Source organism: Ambystoma mexicanum, chromosome 3q (assembly GCF_040938575.1).
Source record: "Ambystoma mexicanum isolate Mex_15411 chromosome 3q, UKY_AmexF1_1, whole genome shotgun sequence".
NCBI classification, from domain to species: domain Eukaryota; kingdom Metazoa; phylum Chordata; class Amphibia; order Caudata; family Ambystomatidae; genus Ambystoma; species Ambystoma mexicanum.
Window position 1 is genome coordinate 999,431,793 of NC_090926.1, and position 14,246 is coordinate 999,446,038.

Consider the following 14,246-nt stretch of genomic DNA (forward strand, 5'->3'; position numbering starts at 1 on the left):
AACCACATCTTCATTCACTGTTCATCAGATACATAAACCACCATGAGGCCATATTGGTGTTTTTTTTTGTTTGTTTTTTTAAAAACTACAGTGCACAATATGCAATATATAGACATTTGCTACATTGTCGGGCACTTAGGGAACACACTTGAAAAGAGAGACCCCTGCACTCTTCCCATCTGTTAGGGAAAACGTACCAAATGAGAATGTTAATGACTGATGGTTTATCTTTTTTTATTTATTTATTTTGGGATTGAAATACGCACTCAAATGCAAAACCAAATTACCCCACTGAAGAATAAATTAGCATCCTTAATTTATATATTAGACAATTCTTTTGCATTCTACGTTTTTATTTATTTGTATTTATTCAGACAGTCCGAGTAGCATTTCCAACAGAAGTTACTTGCATAGGATAAAGTATCAGATGATTGAGGTATTGCCGGGGTGAGTTGCCTTTACAATATGCTGTAGTTGTGGGTAAGCCTAGTGATGTGTGGGTAGATCCAACAAGGTACATTGAGCAGGTACATTAACATCAGGACAAGCATAAATACGATGAACATGCAGGGCTAAATCCATTTTTGCATTCCCGAGTAAGTAATAGGTGCTATGTGTTTTAATTAACTAGCCAATGGTGTTTGAGTCTGGTTATTAAAACATTTGGGCTCTTTTTGATGACTAGACAGAGACATTGCAGTGGTGGGGTATAAGTACTGAGAAAAAGCAGACGCAGCAGGAGTACCAGAACAGTGGTGCATAGAAGGGTTGCCAACAGAGGGCATCCATGAGTAAGAGGGGGGGAGTGTAAAGAAAGATGTAGTCCATGAGGTATTGTGTGTGGTGGGTTGGGGGGCGGGGGGCATTGTTAGAGTTGAAGACCAGGAGTAGGAATTGTGATAGCAAGTGATTGTTTATGGAGAGCCATCCAGCATGTTGTCTACTGGTGGAGGTGGGTCAGGTTCTGTCTAGTTATAGTGGGTGCATGTCCTCAAGTTTAGGACTTTATTCAGAGGGGAAGGCCATGAAATAGGCTGCATCAGTCAAATATGCTCATTACTAGGGGAGAGATTCAGTGAGAGGTGGGTGCAAATTGTATGCATATTGCATCGGTTGGTCCTGGCCATGGTCGCTGTTGTAATGATACATTGATGTAGTCTAAGGTCACTGTATAAGAGGACCCCACATTTGCCAATCTTAGGCGATTGAGTGAGGAGGATAGAGGGGGAGGAGATGGGCTATAGGAGAGTAGCATTGGCATTGGAAGCAAGGTGAAAGATAACTTCCGTTTTGGATGAGTTTACCACCAAGCAGCATAAGGCTATCCAGTGTTGGATAGCTGTGAGACCACTGGTGATTAATTCTGAGATGGCCGGGGTGAAGGAAGAAAAGGAGAAAAAGATATGAGTGTCATCAACAAAACGTTGGTATTGAAAGTCAAAGGATTGGCGAGTTTACACAGGGAAGACGGAGCTCTCTCGTTTCCCATGGCCATGGGTGAGAAGGCTTTCCAGTCCTGCCTTGGAATTCTGTGGCCTGTCGTTTTTCCCCCATTTGAAATTTAGAAAAATTACAAGTCACAGAATCCAATGGAAGTAAAACAGGGCTGGGTGGCATGGTCATGCATGGCAATGGGAAATGTGAGGGCTCTGGGAAGAGGAATAGAAGGTAAATGGGAGAGGTTCTTAGATTGGTCGCTAGGCAACGCCCATTGGGAGTGAACGGAAGTGGAGAAGTGATAGATCCACGAGATGGAGAAGTAGCAGTTAGACAGGTAGGCGGCAAACCAGTCAAGTGCAACATCATTCAAGCCGACGGAGTAGGGGGTTTGAGGGGATTATATTCTGTGCCAAAGGCAGCATAGAGATCAAGTTGGATCAGGATTGAGTATAAATCAGAGTCGGGAGTGGCTGACAGAAAGTAAGCGAGATGGAAGAGAACGGTTCTGGCGGAGTGTTTTACTCCTTAATCCTGATGGTAGTGGATCGCAGAGTATGTGAGCTTCGAGGCATATCAGTGTGTGATTGAAGACGGCACATTCAAGGATGTTAGAGTGGTGCAGCATGAGAGTTAGATGTCTAAAGAAAGAGGGGTTGTTTGGGTTGGCAGTTAGTTTCTTCAATATATGGATGATAGTGGCTATTCTATAGCAGCCAGGGCAAGATACCTGTGGAGAGGCATCGGCTGAAGAGGATGGCGAGGTCAGAGGAGGTTCTTTAAAGGAATGGTTTGCCCAAAACATTTTATTTCAAAATTAGATAGGCAATATAAAAAAAAAACGATTGGCATTTTTTTTGTTCGAAGTCCCTATGTAAAATTTTGAGCAATTCAAGCTCAAAGATAGCACATGGGGGCATCCATTTTGTGAAATGAATGCCTGCCGCTGTGCTCGCTTTGGCTTTTGCGGCACTAATGAAGAAAAAGCCAGCCAGGTAAACAAAAGCTACCACTGGGTGGCTTTTCCTTCATTGGTGCTGTACGCGGAGGACGGGGACCAGAGACTACAGGCAGAAAAGCTGCAGCTGCATCTCGGTAAGTGCTATTTTTTTAAATGAAAATAAACACTAGCTGCGGTTTTTTTTCTAAATTTTCCGGGCTGGAGGAGCCGCAGCAGCTTTAAAAAAGTTGTATTTATGTTTGCGGTAGCTTTTGAAGCGAGGAGGAGGAGCCTGAGAAACTCAGAAAGAAAAACCGCAGCGTTTTCAAACACAGCTGCGTTGTGTTTCTGCCTGCCGTGGCTATCACTTTGGGGAAGCACCGGAGACGCAAAGTGAAAGCCAAGGCAGGTAGAAACACAACACGGTTGTGTTTACATGCCGCTGTGTTTCTGCCTAAATCTGCTTTCCAATTTGGGGCTCTAGGGCTCCCTATGGGGAGCCCTAGAGCCCCAAATTGGAAAGCAGATTTAGGCAGAAACGTAACGCGGTTGTGTTTGAAAACGCTGCACTTTTTCTTTCTACGTTTCTCAGGCTCCTCCGAGCCTGAGTAACTCAAAAAGAAAAAACGCAGCGTTTTCAAACACAACCGCATTGTGTTTCTGCCTGCCGTGGCCATCACATTGGGTCTCTGGTGCTCCCCCAGGAGAGCACCGGAGACCCAAAGTGAAAGCAAATGCAGGCAGAAACACAACACAGTTGTGTTTACATGCCGCTGTGTTTCTGCCTAAATCTGCTTTCCCATTTGGGGCTCTAGGGCTCCCCGTGGCGAGCCCTTATCATGAACTGAAGAGTTGAATCCTGCAGGAGTGAAGCTGGCCCACCTAGCCCCCAAAGCCTGCCTGTTCAACAATCCTTTTACATAAAACTATTGGCCAAGCAAACCCAAGGGGAAAGGGGAATGGATAAACAAACAAACACAGGAACTCTTGCTTCTGACACTTCTGTTTGTCTTCACAGGAACGTCTCTGGTATTTAGCAATAGAGAACCTAAAAATGAAAAGGCAATCTTTTTAATATTAAACTAACTCTCAATATCTATTCTAAAAAATGTATTACTCTATTCCCATTAACTGAAGCCTATGCTTAATAGATAATAGGCTATTCCTTCTGTCTTTTTCTCATAAATAGGAGACTTCTGTAATTGTCTTTTCTTGACCCAACTTTAAATGTTATTCCAAGGGAGGACTTCTTATAAACTTCGTTTCTTCACTGATTTCTTATTCCTTGCTATTAATATTGTTCTGGAAATAATACCCAAATAATTACTATATTATCTTTTCTGTTAACAACGTCCTCATATAAGAAATGTTTTAATATGTAATACCTGGTGTGGATCTTGCTGAAGATAATTTTCACCATGAAGTCTGCAGAGATTTAGTTTGTGAAATAATCATTCAATATCATAAATCTGAAAAGTTTTTCAAGACACATGTGCGAAGCGTGACGAAGATTCAAAATGTTCAGCAATCCAAAAGATAGCCGCGACACATACACAAAGAAAATGGCCGCGACGTACGACGCTATTCCAAAATGGCTGCGACGTTCAAGCGACGCAGTAGGGTCCTTTTCTCTTAAGCGCGCGGTCAAAAATAAACAATACGCGCGCACAATAGCTACAGTCTAGCGCTCGTAATATAAAAGGTTAGTATTGTTATAAGATATGTTAGCAATTAAACAACTAAGCAAAAAATGAATACGCTCAAATTTAATTGACTAATCCAAATGTTCTCGAGTAAGGTGTTAAACTGGAACTTAAAAAATAAAAATATATACATTAACTGATCCAATTGTTCAGAAATAGTTTCAATAACAAAAATAAAGAGTTCTTTAGTTTTTTAAGAAACAACACTGAAACTTTCAGAATTTCACTTAGCTTCGTCTTGAACTTGAAAAATCTGCCACTCAGCCAACCAAAGTTTCTTGGAATCTTCTTTCTTCTGTAGATCTTCTCTCACTATAACTAGGAACTACTCATTTAAATTCTGAGAGGGATTTATACTAAAAAATAAGTACTTAACTATATTGTAGTGAAAACTATAACTTTATTCACTGGAGAAAACTAAAGCATGACCTACTCTGGTGAAAACTTTAATGAAAGGCAGTTGATAACTATTGGAAACATTCTAAATGACATCACAATGAGCCTGCTATAAACTACACCAATCACTGCTGTGAAAGTGTTCCACCATCTTGGCTTGGGGAATTTTCAACTTTCTAAATGAAAGTTAGTTAAGGGAAAAAATAGAACAACTAAAAACAGGAATTGTTCAACTCTCTAAACAGAATCTTTTTAATATTTAAACCACCTTCTCTTTCCTACTTTCCTGAAATAATATTTACAACACTCTTTTCTCATAGGAATCTTGCCAATGTGAGGTACAGAATGTGAAAACCTGACAGCCCTACAGCCCCAAATGGGAAAGCAGATTTAGGCAGAAACACTACGCGGTTGTTTTCCGCAATGCTAAATGCTGCAGTGTTTCTGCCTGAATCTGCTTTCCCATTTGGGGCTGTAGGGCTCCCACGGGGAGCCCTAAAGCCCCAAATTGGAAAGCAGATTTAGGTAGAAACACAATGCGGTTGTGTTTGAAAACGCTGCGGTTTTTCTTTCTACGTTTCTCAGGCTCCTCCGAGCCTGAGTAACTCAGAAAGAAAAACCGCAGCGTTTTCAAACACAACCGCATTGTGTTTCTACCTGCCGTGGCCATCACTTTGGGTCTCCGGTGCTCACCCAGGAGAGCACCGGAGACCCAAAGTGAAAGCAAAGGCAGGCAGAAACACAACACAGAGGAGCCTGAGAAACTTAGAAAGAAAAACCTCAGCGTTTTCTTTTTTTTTTTTTTAAACTTTTATTTTTATCGGCAGAGGTTCACAAGGTACAAACATCGAGGCAACAAGCATATGAATCATGTAAAGCGTGGAGCTGCTTACAGGCTACCTTATCATCATTACAACAGTGATTGCAATATTTTACAAATAAAGGAGGAAACCAGAGGAGATCACGATGCATGAGTGGAGGCCGGAGACAAACAAGACCCCGACATGCTTTCGCACTGATTGTTGAGATATGTGTTAAATTCATTCCAAATGTTCTTGGGGCGAGATTGGGCCGGCAGCATAGTCAAGTAGTCCTCCTCGCAGTTCCGCGACCATGTGAGCAGGCCCAACCACCTCTGAGGGATCGGGGGAGAAGAACACCTCCAACTCTGGAGTATACACTTCTTGGCAATCATACAACTTATATTTAAAAACTTTTTCAGGCGCTTAGTTTCCTCAGTCCTCCAAACCCCAAATAGAACTGCCAGAGGATCGGGATCAATAGTGGTTTCAGTTACTGCACTAAGTGTTTTTAGGACCCCGTCCCAAAAATCAGACAATTTGTGACAGGTCCAGAACATATGTAAGTGATCAGCGTCCGCGGCCTTGCAGCGCGGGCTGAGGTGCACCTCAGAACGAGCAAACCCCGAAGTCCTGCGCGGTGTATAATATAGCCTATTAAGGAGTTTATATTGCATGGCCCGAAATCGGAAGTTGAGGGAGACTTTTTGGGTGTGAAGACACTTGCACTCCCATAACTCATCAGGTATCTCTAGGCCCAGTTCGTCTGCCCATTTGTTGCGCGCTCCGAGAACCGGAATAGAGGAGACGTCCTGCAGGATATGATACAATGATGAGACGACACCCCGTGCACCGCCCGAGTTAGCAATGTACGCTATTGCCTGGTCATCCGGGGGCTCATTCGGGAAGGAGGGCCACATAGTGCGGAACGTAGCGCGAAGCCTGTAGTATTGAAGAGTCTCTAAGGGGGATCTAGTGTGACCCGGCCTCCAAGTCCGGGGGTCTATAAATTTGCCGTCTGGATAGAAGTCCGACAATGCCCTATACCCCAGAGCCTCCCAGTGGCGGGCCAAGGCAGCGTCCAGCGTGGGCTCCAACCCAGGAAAGGCCCACGCGGGCAGCCACTTGTAGTACGGGGAGGTCCCATCTGATGGGCTTAGTATGCGTGTCCAGGCGAACATGGTCGCAGCAATGGGGTCAACGGGGGAGTCCGGAGTATAGTGTTGGTGCAGCACTAGGGTCATTAAATTAATACCAGCGGATGCCAGCCGTTCCAGCTTAACATGAGGGCGTACTGGGGCGCCAGGGTACCAGTGAGTGGCATGCTGGGCTTGGGCCGCAATCCAATATATAGCAAAGTCAGGAGCAGCAATACCCCCACGTCTATATGAGAGTGCCATGTCAGTCCACTTCTTGCGCACCGCACCAGAGTGCCAGAGGAATTGTGCGCAGAGCGTGTGCAACTTAGTGAAGTATGCCCTCCCAGCCATATGGGTATGTTACTGAAGGTGTATAAGAGCTTGGGGAGCAGAATCATTTTAATCAGGGACAGTCGGCCCGCAACGGATAACGGAAGAGTGCGCCATCGTGAGATTTTAGCCTCAACTGTTTGTGCTACCGCAGAGTAGTAATTATCGGTAAGTAGGGTGGGTTTAGTAAGGGATACATGCACACCCAGGTATTTAGTGCCGTCAGGGGCCCAGCGCAGGGGATATTCGGAGATGGGCTGTGTGGTAGATTTAGTGAGCGGGAAGATCTCCGACTTGGAGTAGTTAATCGTAAAACCGGAATGGGTGCCAATGCGGGTGATATCTCTCAATATGGGATTGAGGTGAGTTGTGGGATCTCTGATATAAAGTAGGATGTCGTCTGCATATAAGGATATAATTTCAGACTCCTCTATCAATCTTATTCCCTTACAAGAGTGTCTTGAACGGACATAGTCCGCCATTGGTTCTATCACTAATGCGAAGAGAATTGGGGAGAAGGGGCAACCCTGGCGGATGCCTCTAAATAGCGTGAAAATCTCAGATGTTAGTGAGTTGACTCGAACTCGCGCAACATGGGAGGTGTATAATAGTCTAATAAACCCTATCATGTTTGGGCCAATACCCATTGTCTCAAAGACCAGCCACATGTATTTCCAAGAAACCATGTCAAAGGCTTTCTGGGCGTCCAACGTAACCGCTACAGCCTGGGCGTCCTGATCTATGAGGGACATGACATTAAACAATCTCCTGATATTATGGGAGGTGGACCTGCCCGGAACAAAGCCCGCTTGGAACCGCAGCGTTTTCAAACACAATGACATTGTATTTATGTTTGCGGTCGCTTCAAAAGCGACCGCAAACATAAATACGTTTTTAAAGCTGCGGTTTTATTTCTAAGTTTTCAGGGCTCCTCCAGCCCGGAAAACCTAGAAAAAAAACCGCAGCTAGTGCTTATTTTAAAAAAATAAAAATAGCGGCAGCTTTTCTGCCTGTAGTCTCCGGTCCGCGTCCTCCGAGTCCCAGCACCAATGAAGGAAAAGCCACCCAGTAGTAGCTTTTGTTTACTACAGCTGGCTGGCTTTTCCTTCATTAGTGCCGCAAAAGCCAGCACAGGCAGGCAGCCATTTCACAAAATGGATGCGCCCATGTGCTTACTTTTTCAATTTTTGAGCTTGAATTGCTCAAAATTTGACATTGGGACTTCGAAAAAAAATGCCAATCGTTTTTTTTTTTTTTATGTTGCCTATCTATTTTTGAAATAAACATTTTTGGGAGCACCATTCCTTTAACAATTTGTAGAGCAAAGAAATCAAATGGAGAACAGTATCGGTTGGCGGAATGTGGATGGGTAGGTGTTCAGTGGGAAAGGTAGGATAATGAGGAAAGGATGGTGGGTGGTAGAAGGTGGCAAGGAGGTGGTGGGGGAGAGAGAGGAGAGTGTGCATAGTGTCTCATGTGTTTGTAATCTTGATGGATAAGTAAGATGCTAAGTCTACAGTAGAGAGGGTGGAAGATATGATATGATAGGTTATTTATAGCACGCTTGTTACCCAGAGATTTCGAAGCGCGGACCCAGGGATCAAATCTGTATTGCTCCGTGTTGTCTTGCTTCCAAGGCAAGCGCGTTGCCGCTGAGCTATCCTCCCGAGACAAGGGAGGGATTCTTGGGAAGAGTAGCATGGCCTGGTGTTTTCTGGAAAGTTAACGCGGGTGAGAGCAAAGAGAGGAAATAAGATTAGTATAGACGCAGCTTTGGTGAAGACAGTAGTTAGGGTGAAGAGGGTGTCTTTTTAGATATAACAGTATAAGCACAGAAATGCATGAATTCATCAGGGTAATTGATGACGTAGAGGGGTGAGATTCCAAAAGGGTCAGAGTTAAAATATGATGGTGCATTAAGTACATACCATTTGGATGTAGCGCTCTCAAAACTGTTTCTCTTTAGGTTGGTACAATTCTTTTGTGAAGGCAGGTTGTATAATGACCATATGTCTGTGGGTCTTGCAGTCTGTGGTAGCGCTTGTATATAGTCGCCCTGTGTCCTAACCAAGTGAAAATTGCCAGAGCCACAACTTAGATGTGTGGGTGCGGATTTACTGTTCCAGTGTCTGGCGAGGCCACCACGAGCAGGCCAGTACATTTTTGGGGTGTGCAGGGATATACTTCTTGTTATGTTCAAAAGACAAATTGGAGGTTCGAGAGGTAGTTCCTATTCTATGATTTGTGTCACCACTTCGATTTTATTTTTAAAAAAAATATTTATTTGTTGCATTTGGTTATACGCCCAAACCCTGGGGTATCACGGCGTAGGTTACAAGATTACTTGAAAGCTTAGTCAATACATATTTGCAGATTTACAGGCATACAGTGTTATTACTTAAGAGCAGGCAAAGAAGTTGCACGATCCAATGGTTACACATGAAAAATAAATAGCAGTTACATGGCAATACAATTTTTCAGTCTAAGAATCTAATATTTACATTCACAGTTATGTTATGGTATGGAAGCCTAGTGGCTTTAGAATGTGTTAAAGAGCCAGGTTTTAAGGGTTTTCTTGAATGTTGGGAGGGAAGTTTCATTACAGGTTTTGGCTGGTAGTGTTCCAGATTCTCGGGGCTGCTACTGGAAAGCTGGAGTTACCTGTTCTCAAATTCTTGAAGCGGGGGATACAAAGGTGCATATCAGTGTTCGATCTGAGTGTTCTAGTTGTGACTTTGCGGGTAAGGCATTGGTTGAGGTAGGTGTGTGCAGTGCCTGATGCACATTTGTGTGCTATGGTGAGGGTTTTATGTAGTATCCTGGCTTGTATGGGGAGCCAGTGGGCCTCTCTTCTATGATGTAAGATGTGGTCACTCTTTTGTATGTGTAGCGCTGCTCTGAGCGCTTTTTTCTGAAGTTGTTGCATTTTATTTGTTTTTTTTAGGTCCCTAATAGGAGAATATTGCAGTAGTCGATTTTGGCCAGGATGAGTGCTCTGGCAAACGTGATGCAGTTTTGAGGTGTTAGGAAGGGTCTGCTTAGTGCTATAAGTGTAACCATGTAGCCATGTATGCTGTAGATGAAGAGAGTGCACTAATGTGTTTGCACATGGTAAGGCTAGAGTCTAGGTAAACCCCTAGCGTTTTGACTTCGTTGGAGATATTGATTGGGGTACCGTTGATGACTATGGCTGAGCATTGTGGGTGGAGCTTACTTAGTCCGTCTGGGGAGCCTTTTTTCTCCATTAAGGCAGAGGCTATTGGTTGCCATCCTGTTCTGGATGATCAAGTACATTTTGTTGACAGCGATGGTATGCTGTTCGAGGTTGCCTGTGATGGGAATGAGTATTTGTGTGTCGTCCGCAAAGTTGGTATATATTACTCCCATAGTGTCTAGTGCTGCAAAAAGTAGTTCTGGATACGTGTTGTAGAGCGTCGGGGAGAGGCAGGATCCTTGGGGAACTCCCAGTGGGACTCTTATTGGGTCTGTTGCTATATCTCCTGTGGCAACTCTCGATGTATGATCTGCAAGAAATTACTTAATCCTGAATACCTCGAACCAGAATATAAACCCCTTGTTGCAGCTCCAAACCAAGTGGAGGAAGTCTACATCAACTATTATGTCTTACAAGCATGTTCAATGTGCAGGTAGAACTGATTAAGGGAAGTAGATGAATAATGCATTTGGTGCAGATACTTGAACTCGGTGAGCATAAACTGGCTTGTTGAAGAATTTAACTTTCCTGTTATAAACAACCCTCATCCTTGCACCCACGTCACAATGACATCATAACCTGGGCCCTTCTCCAGCAAACCTATTGAGCAAGTGGATTGGGTGTTGCGTGATAGTACACCTAAAGCGGACCTTGTATATATGGGTCTTTTTCGATGGTTTTCTTTTGGATTGGAGAGCATGCTTTGATGTTGCTCTGTCTGCCCCACAATAGGAGAGGCTTGTGGTGAAGTTGAGAGCGCCATAGGCCTCCAGTGCCTGCTGGTGAGAGTAGCAGTTGGATCCCAGAGGTCATTTGAAGAGGCTGCTTGGCTTCTGCCACCACCAGGTGGAGAACAGCCTTTGACCGATCGGCTGCCTCCCAGTAATCTCCTCCAAGGAGAGAGCAGCATTCAGCTGCAGTGCTCGCCCAATCCCCAGAAACAGTGGAATCCACCTTCCGACTTGTCCCTCCATTTAGGCCTGCTACAAGAGAGCTGCAGCAGCAGGTCGTGATGACTTTGGGGTGGGGCTCCAGTGTAGATTGACGTGTTTCGTACACAATTACTTAAGTGTTAGAGGTTATTCAGTGTTTCACAAACAACAATGGCATAGGTAGCCTCAAAGAGGCCATGCACATTAACGGTCAAGTTATTGTTGAACGTATCGGCATGCTGCATGGATATATATCATGAGGCATGTTAGCCCCTTCTTATATCAAATACATTTTATAGAACTATAACATAAATTAGGCTCCCAGTCTAGCATAACTTCTATATGCATTCATTTAATTTAGCTCTTCATAAGCTTTGAATAATTCACATCACCTATACACACATAGAGGCTGGAACACGGATTACCTTTCTAGTTTTAAAAAAAAATCCACAATAAGATGGCGTGGAAGCTGTATTTTGCAGTTTTGGAACAAACTTGCAGCACTGTGATACTTCTCAACTCTTATTCATCAGCCCAGTGAGTGCAATTTTGTATTAATCATTAGTAAGAAGTCTGGTAGTGACTAATTGCTTTTGGCTTACTGGGACTAAAATACATCAGATGACGTGGAATGATGCTACACATTTGCTCCGGGTAAGACAATATTTATTTATTGAATCTTTGCCTTTATTCTCATCACCATTTACATTTAAGGCTGTTTTCCAATAATCCATTCTATATATATTTTGTTTCATTGTCTACAGGTTAGGTCCTCACATATAGATGTGGTTATTTTAATCTTATATTGGAAATCTCAATTTGATCCAATAGACACAGAATATGGCTAATGTGAGTAAGATGCAATTGTGATCCTACTTGCACTGCCCACTGTAAGGAAGGCATGGTATAAAATAGCGAAGGCAGATGCGAGTGATCACAGTTCAAGTGTCTTTATTGAACTTCAAATGTGTTGGTCGAATGCCTATCTAAAGCTAAGGATGGGAGCGAGCTACGACCATCAAATATTAATAACACAATACTCTGTCAAATAAAAGGGTCTACACTAATAAACCTATTGCCAATCCTTACTTCTAAATACAAAAGAGTATGGGATAATGATGTGTGCAAAAGAAAAGTGTTCAAGAAATAATATGTCAGGACAGTTGTGCAGTTGGCTTCCCTTGCCCACGTTTTCATCGTGGGGCAAAGCGGCATGTTGGGGCTTCGCACACACTCTGGATTCTTGGCCACGAGGATACAGTTCAAAGCACAGACTTCGGGGCCTTCTGCCAAAGCCTCTTTCCAATAACAGTCTCTTACTGCAGAGGGTCTGTCATAACAAAGTCTCAAAGTTCCATTCCTATCAGGATTTTCACATGCACAAGTTCTCGCTTTCAATGTTAATCATGGGTCTCCCTCTTCAAGCTGAGACCCCCTTTTTTATCACAATATTCACACTTGGTCTCCCTCGTTCGTACTCAGACCATGGATCTCCCTCATTCGGGCTCGGATGCCCTTGATATGGATCTCCCTCATTCGGGCTTGGATCCCCTTGATATGGATCTCCTTCATTCAGGCTCGGATCCTCGTGATATGGATCTCCCTTGTTCAGACTCTGATCCTCTTTTTTATCAAAATGGAAGATTTTCGAATGTGCAATGTGTTTTGCTTAAACCGCTGCAGGACCACTTGGATTCACTTCACACAGTTATTCTCATCAATCTTCTACTTTTGTTTCTCTTGGCGGGATATCCTACAGAGACTTTTAAGAGCACATCCACGGTACCGGACCACTCTGTCAATGGTATTGTATCTTTCCTCCTCAAGTTAAAACATTCAACAGCAGTTTAGCTTTACACACGTCTTTAATCACACACGTTTAACAATGTTCCTTTTAGCACTCGTTATACAATGTTGCTGCTTGCAACCTTGAGTTTAACACAGAACGGTCTTTGATAGGTCTCCCCAACTCACCGGTTGCGTTGTTCTTTTGGGCACTTCTTTGTTCTTGAAGCCAAGGTTGATACCACTGCGACTGCTGCTGCTCCTTTCTGCCTTGGTCAACATCGCGGGGATGGCCTTTGGTATTTCCGACACACAATGCAGGATTCTTTAGTCTAGTTTCCTAGCCTTATGCTTTCTGCTTCGAAGGTTTCTTGAAAGTAACAGCGTCAGGCTGAAAAGGTTGAGGACAATTCCCTTCTTACAAACACTTCTTGGTTTGCCGTCTTTCTCCTCTCGTTCAGCCGCCGACTTGAAATTGCTGTACCTACATGTGCTTTCATGCTCTGCCTTTTATCTGTGTGGGGAAGTCTAATGGAAGTCAAGTGCGAGTGATCGTCAGTAATTGCCTGACCTCGTTGAACCACAATAGCGGGACATATCATATACACTGCTTGGGGGAGTCTGTTTTCTTCGCAGAGCGGGCTGTCCGTGTGAAAGTGCTAAGAAAGGGGGTCGGAGGGTAAGGTTCTCACTTATCCTACCTGATAGGATGGGGTAAAGGTGTTGCAGGGGGAGGGACACCGCAACTCGCTATCCGGTGATCCCATTCCCACTCACTGAAGACCCCTCACTCAGGTGATCCTCCTGCACTGGTCCACCCAAGAAACTGGATCCAAAAGCAATGACTGTGTCCTGGCCACCTGAATGACAGATCCCTGGTGACTAACAAGTGAGACACCTTCTGGTTTCTCACATAACCTTCCCCTATGCATGGTGGATATGCTTGGTCTTTTCTAAGGTTCTCTAAATTTAGGACCGTGGAGAAAACAAGGAAAAGATGTATCCAGGTGCTCTTGTATATTCTGTGAGTTTTGTTTCCTCTGGTCAGGTAGAGGCGGGTGGTTTGTGTTTGTCTCCCAAAGGTATCCTACAAACTGGGATCGAGGTGGTGATTTTGTTATTGGGTATTTCTGAGGTTTGAAAGGTACCTCTTGGTGAATGGTAGGTTCCTGAAATTCGGTTTCTGTCCACTCTCACACTGCAGAGGTGTGGGAACAAAAGTCAGGTTGCCACCAATCCTGGGATAAAAACTCTCTAGGGGAATTTCGGAGATCTTGTAAGAGAGTAGAAAATGCAGGAAAGTCTCTTTAACAATAACTTTCAACAATAACTTCTTCGGGGAGTACAGGAATAATGGCGGATGACACCAGCCATAATTCTCCCTTGATGTTAGTTTACACAGGTATCTTGGGGTGGATTTCATTATCTCTGTGTACACATGTGACTCTAACTAGACTTGCATTTTCTAGGTCTGCTGTTGTCACCAAATCAGCCCTTATAGTGGTCTGTATGCTTCCAGAACCAATTAACACCTTTATTGGTCTTCCATTTAGTAGGGCTTTTTCGCATG

At 43.8% G+C, this 14,246-nt stretch overlaps 1 protein-coding gene across 4 annotated transcripts in view; it reads left to right on the forward strand.

The window, feature by feature from the left end:
• The window catches only part of SLC38A10 (solute carrier family 38 member 10), a 748,880-nt gene that overhangs the window by 385,931 nt on the left and 348,703 nt on the right, over positions 1 to 14,246 (forward strand). The window lies entirely within an intron of this gene.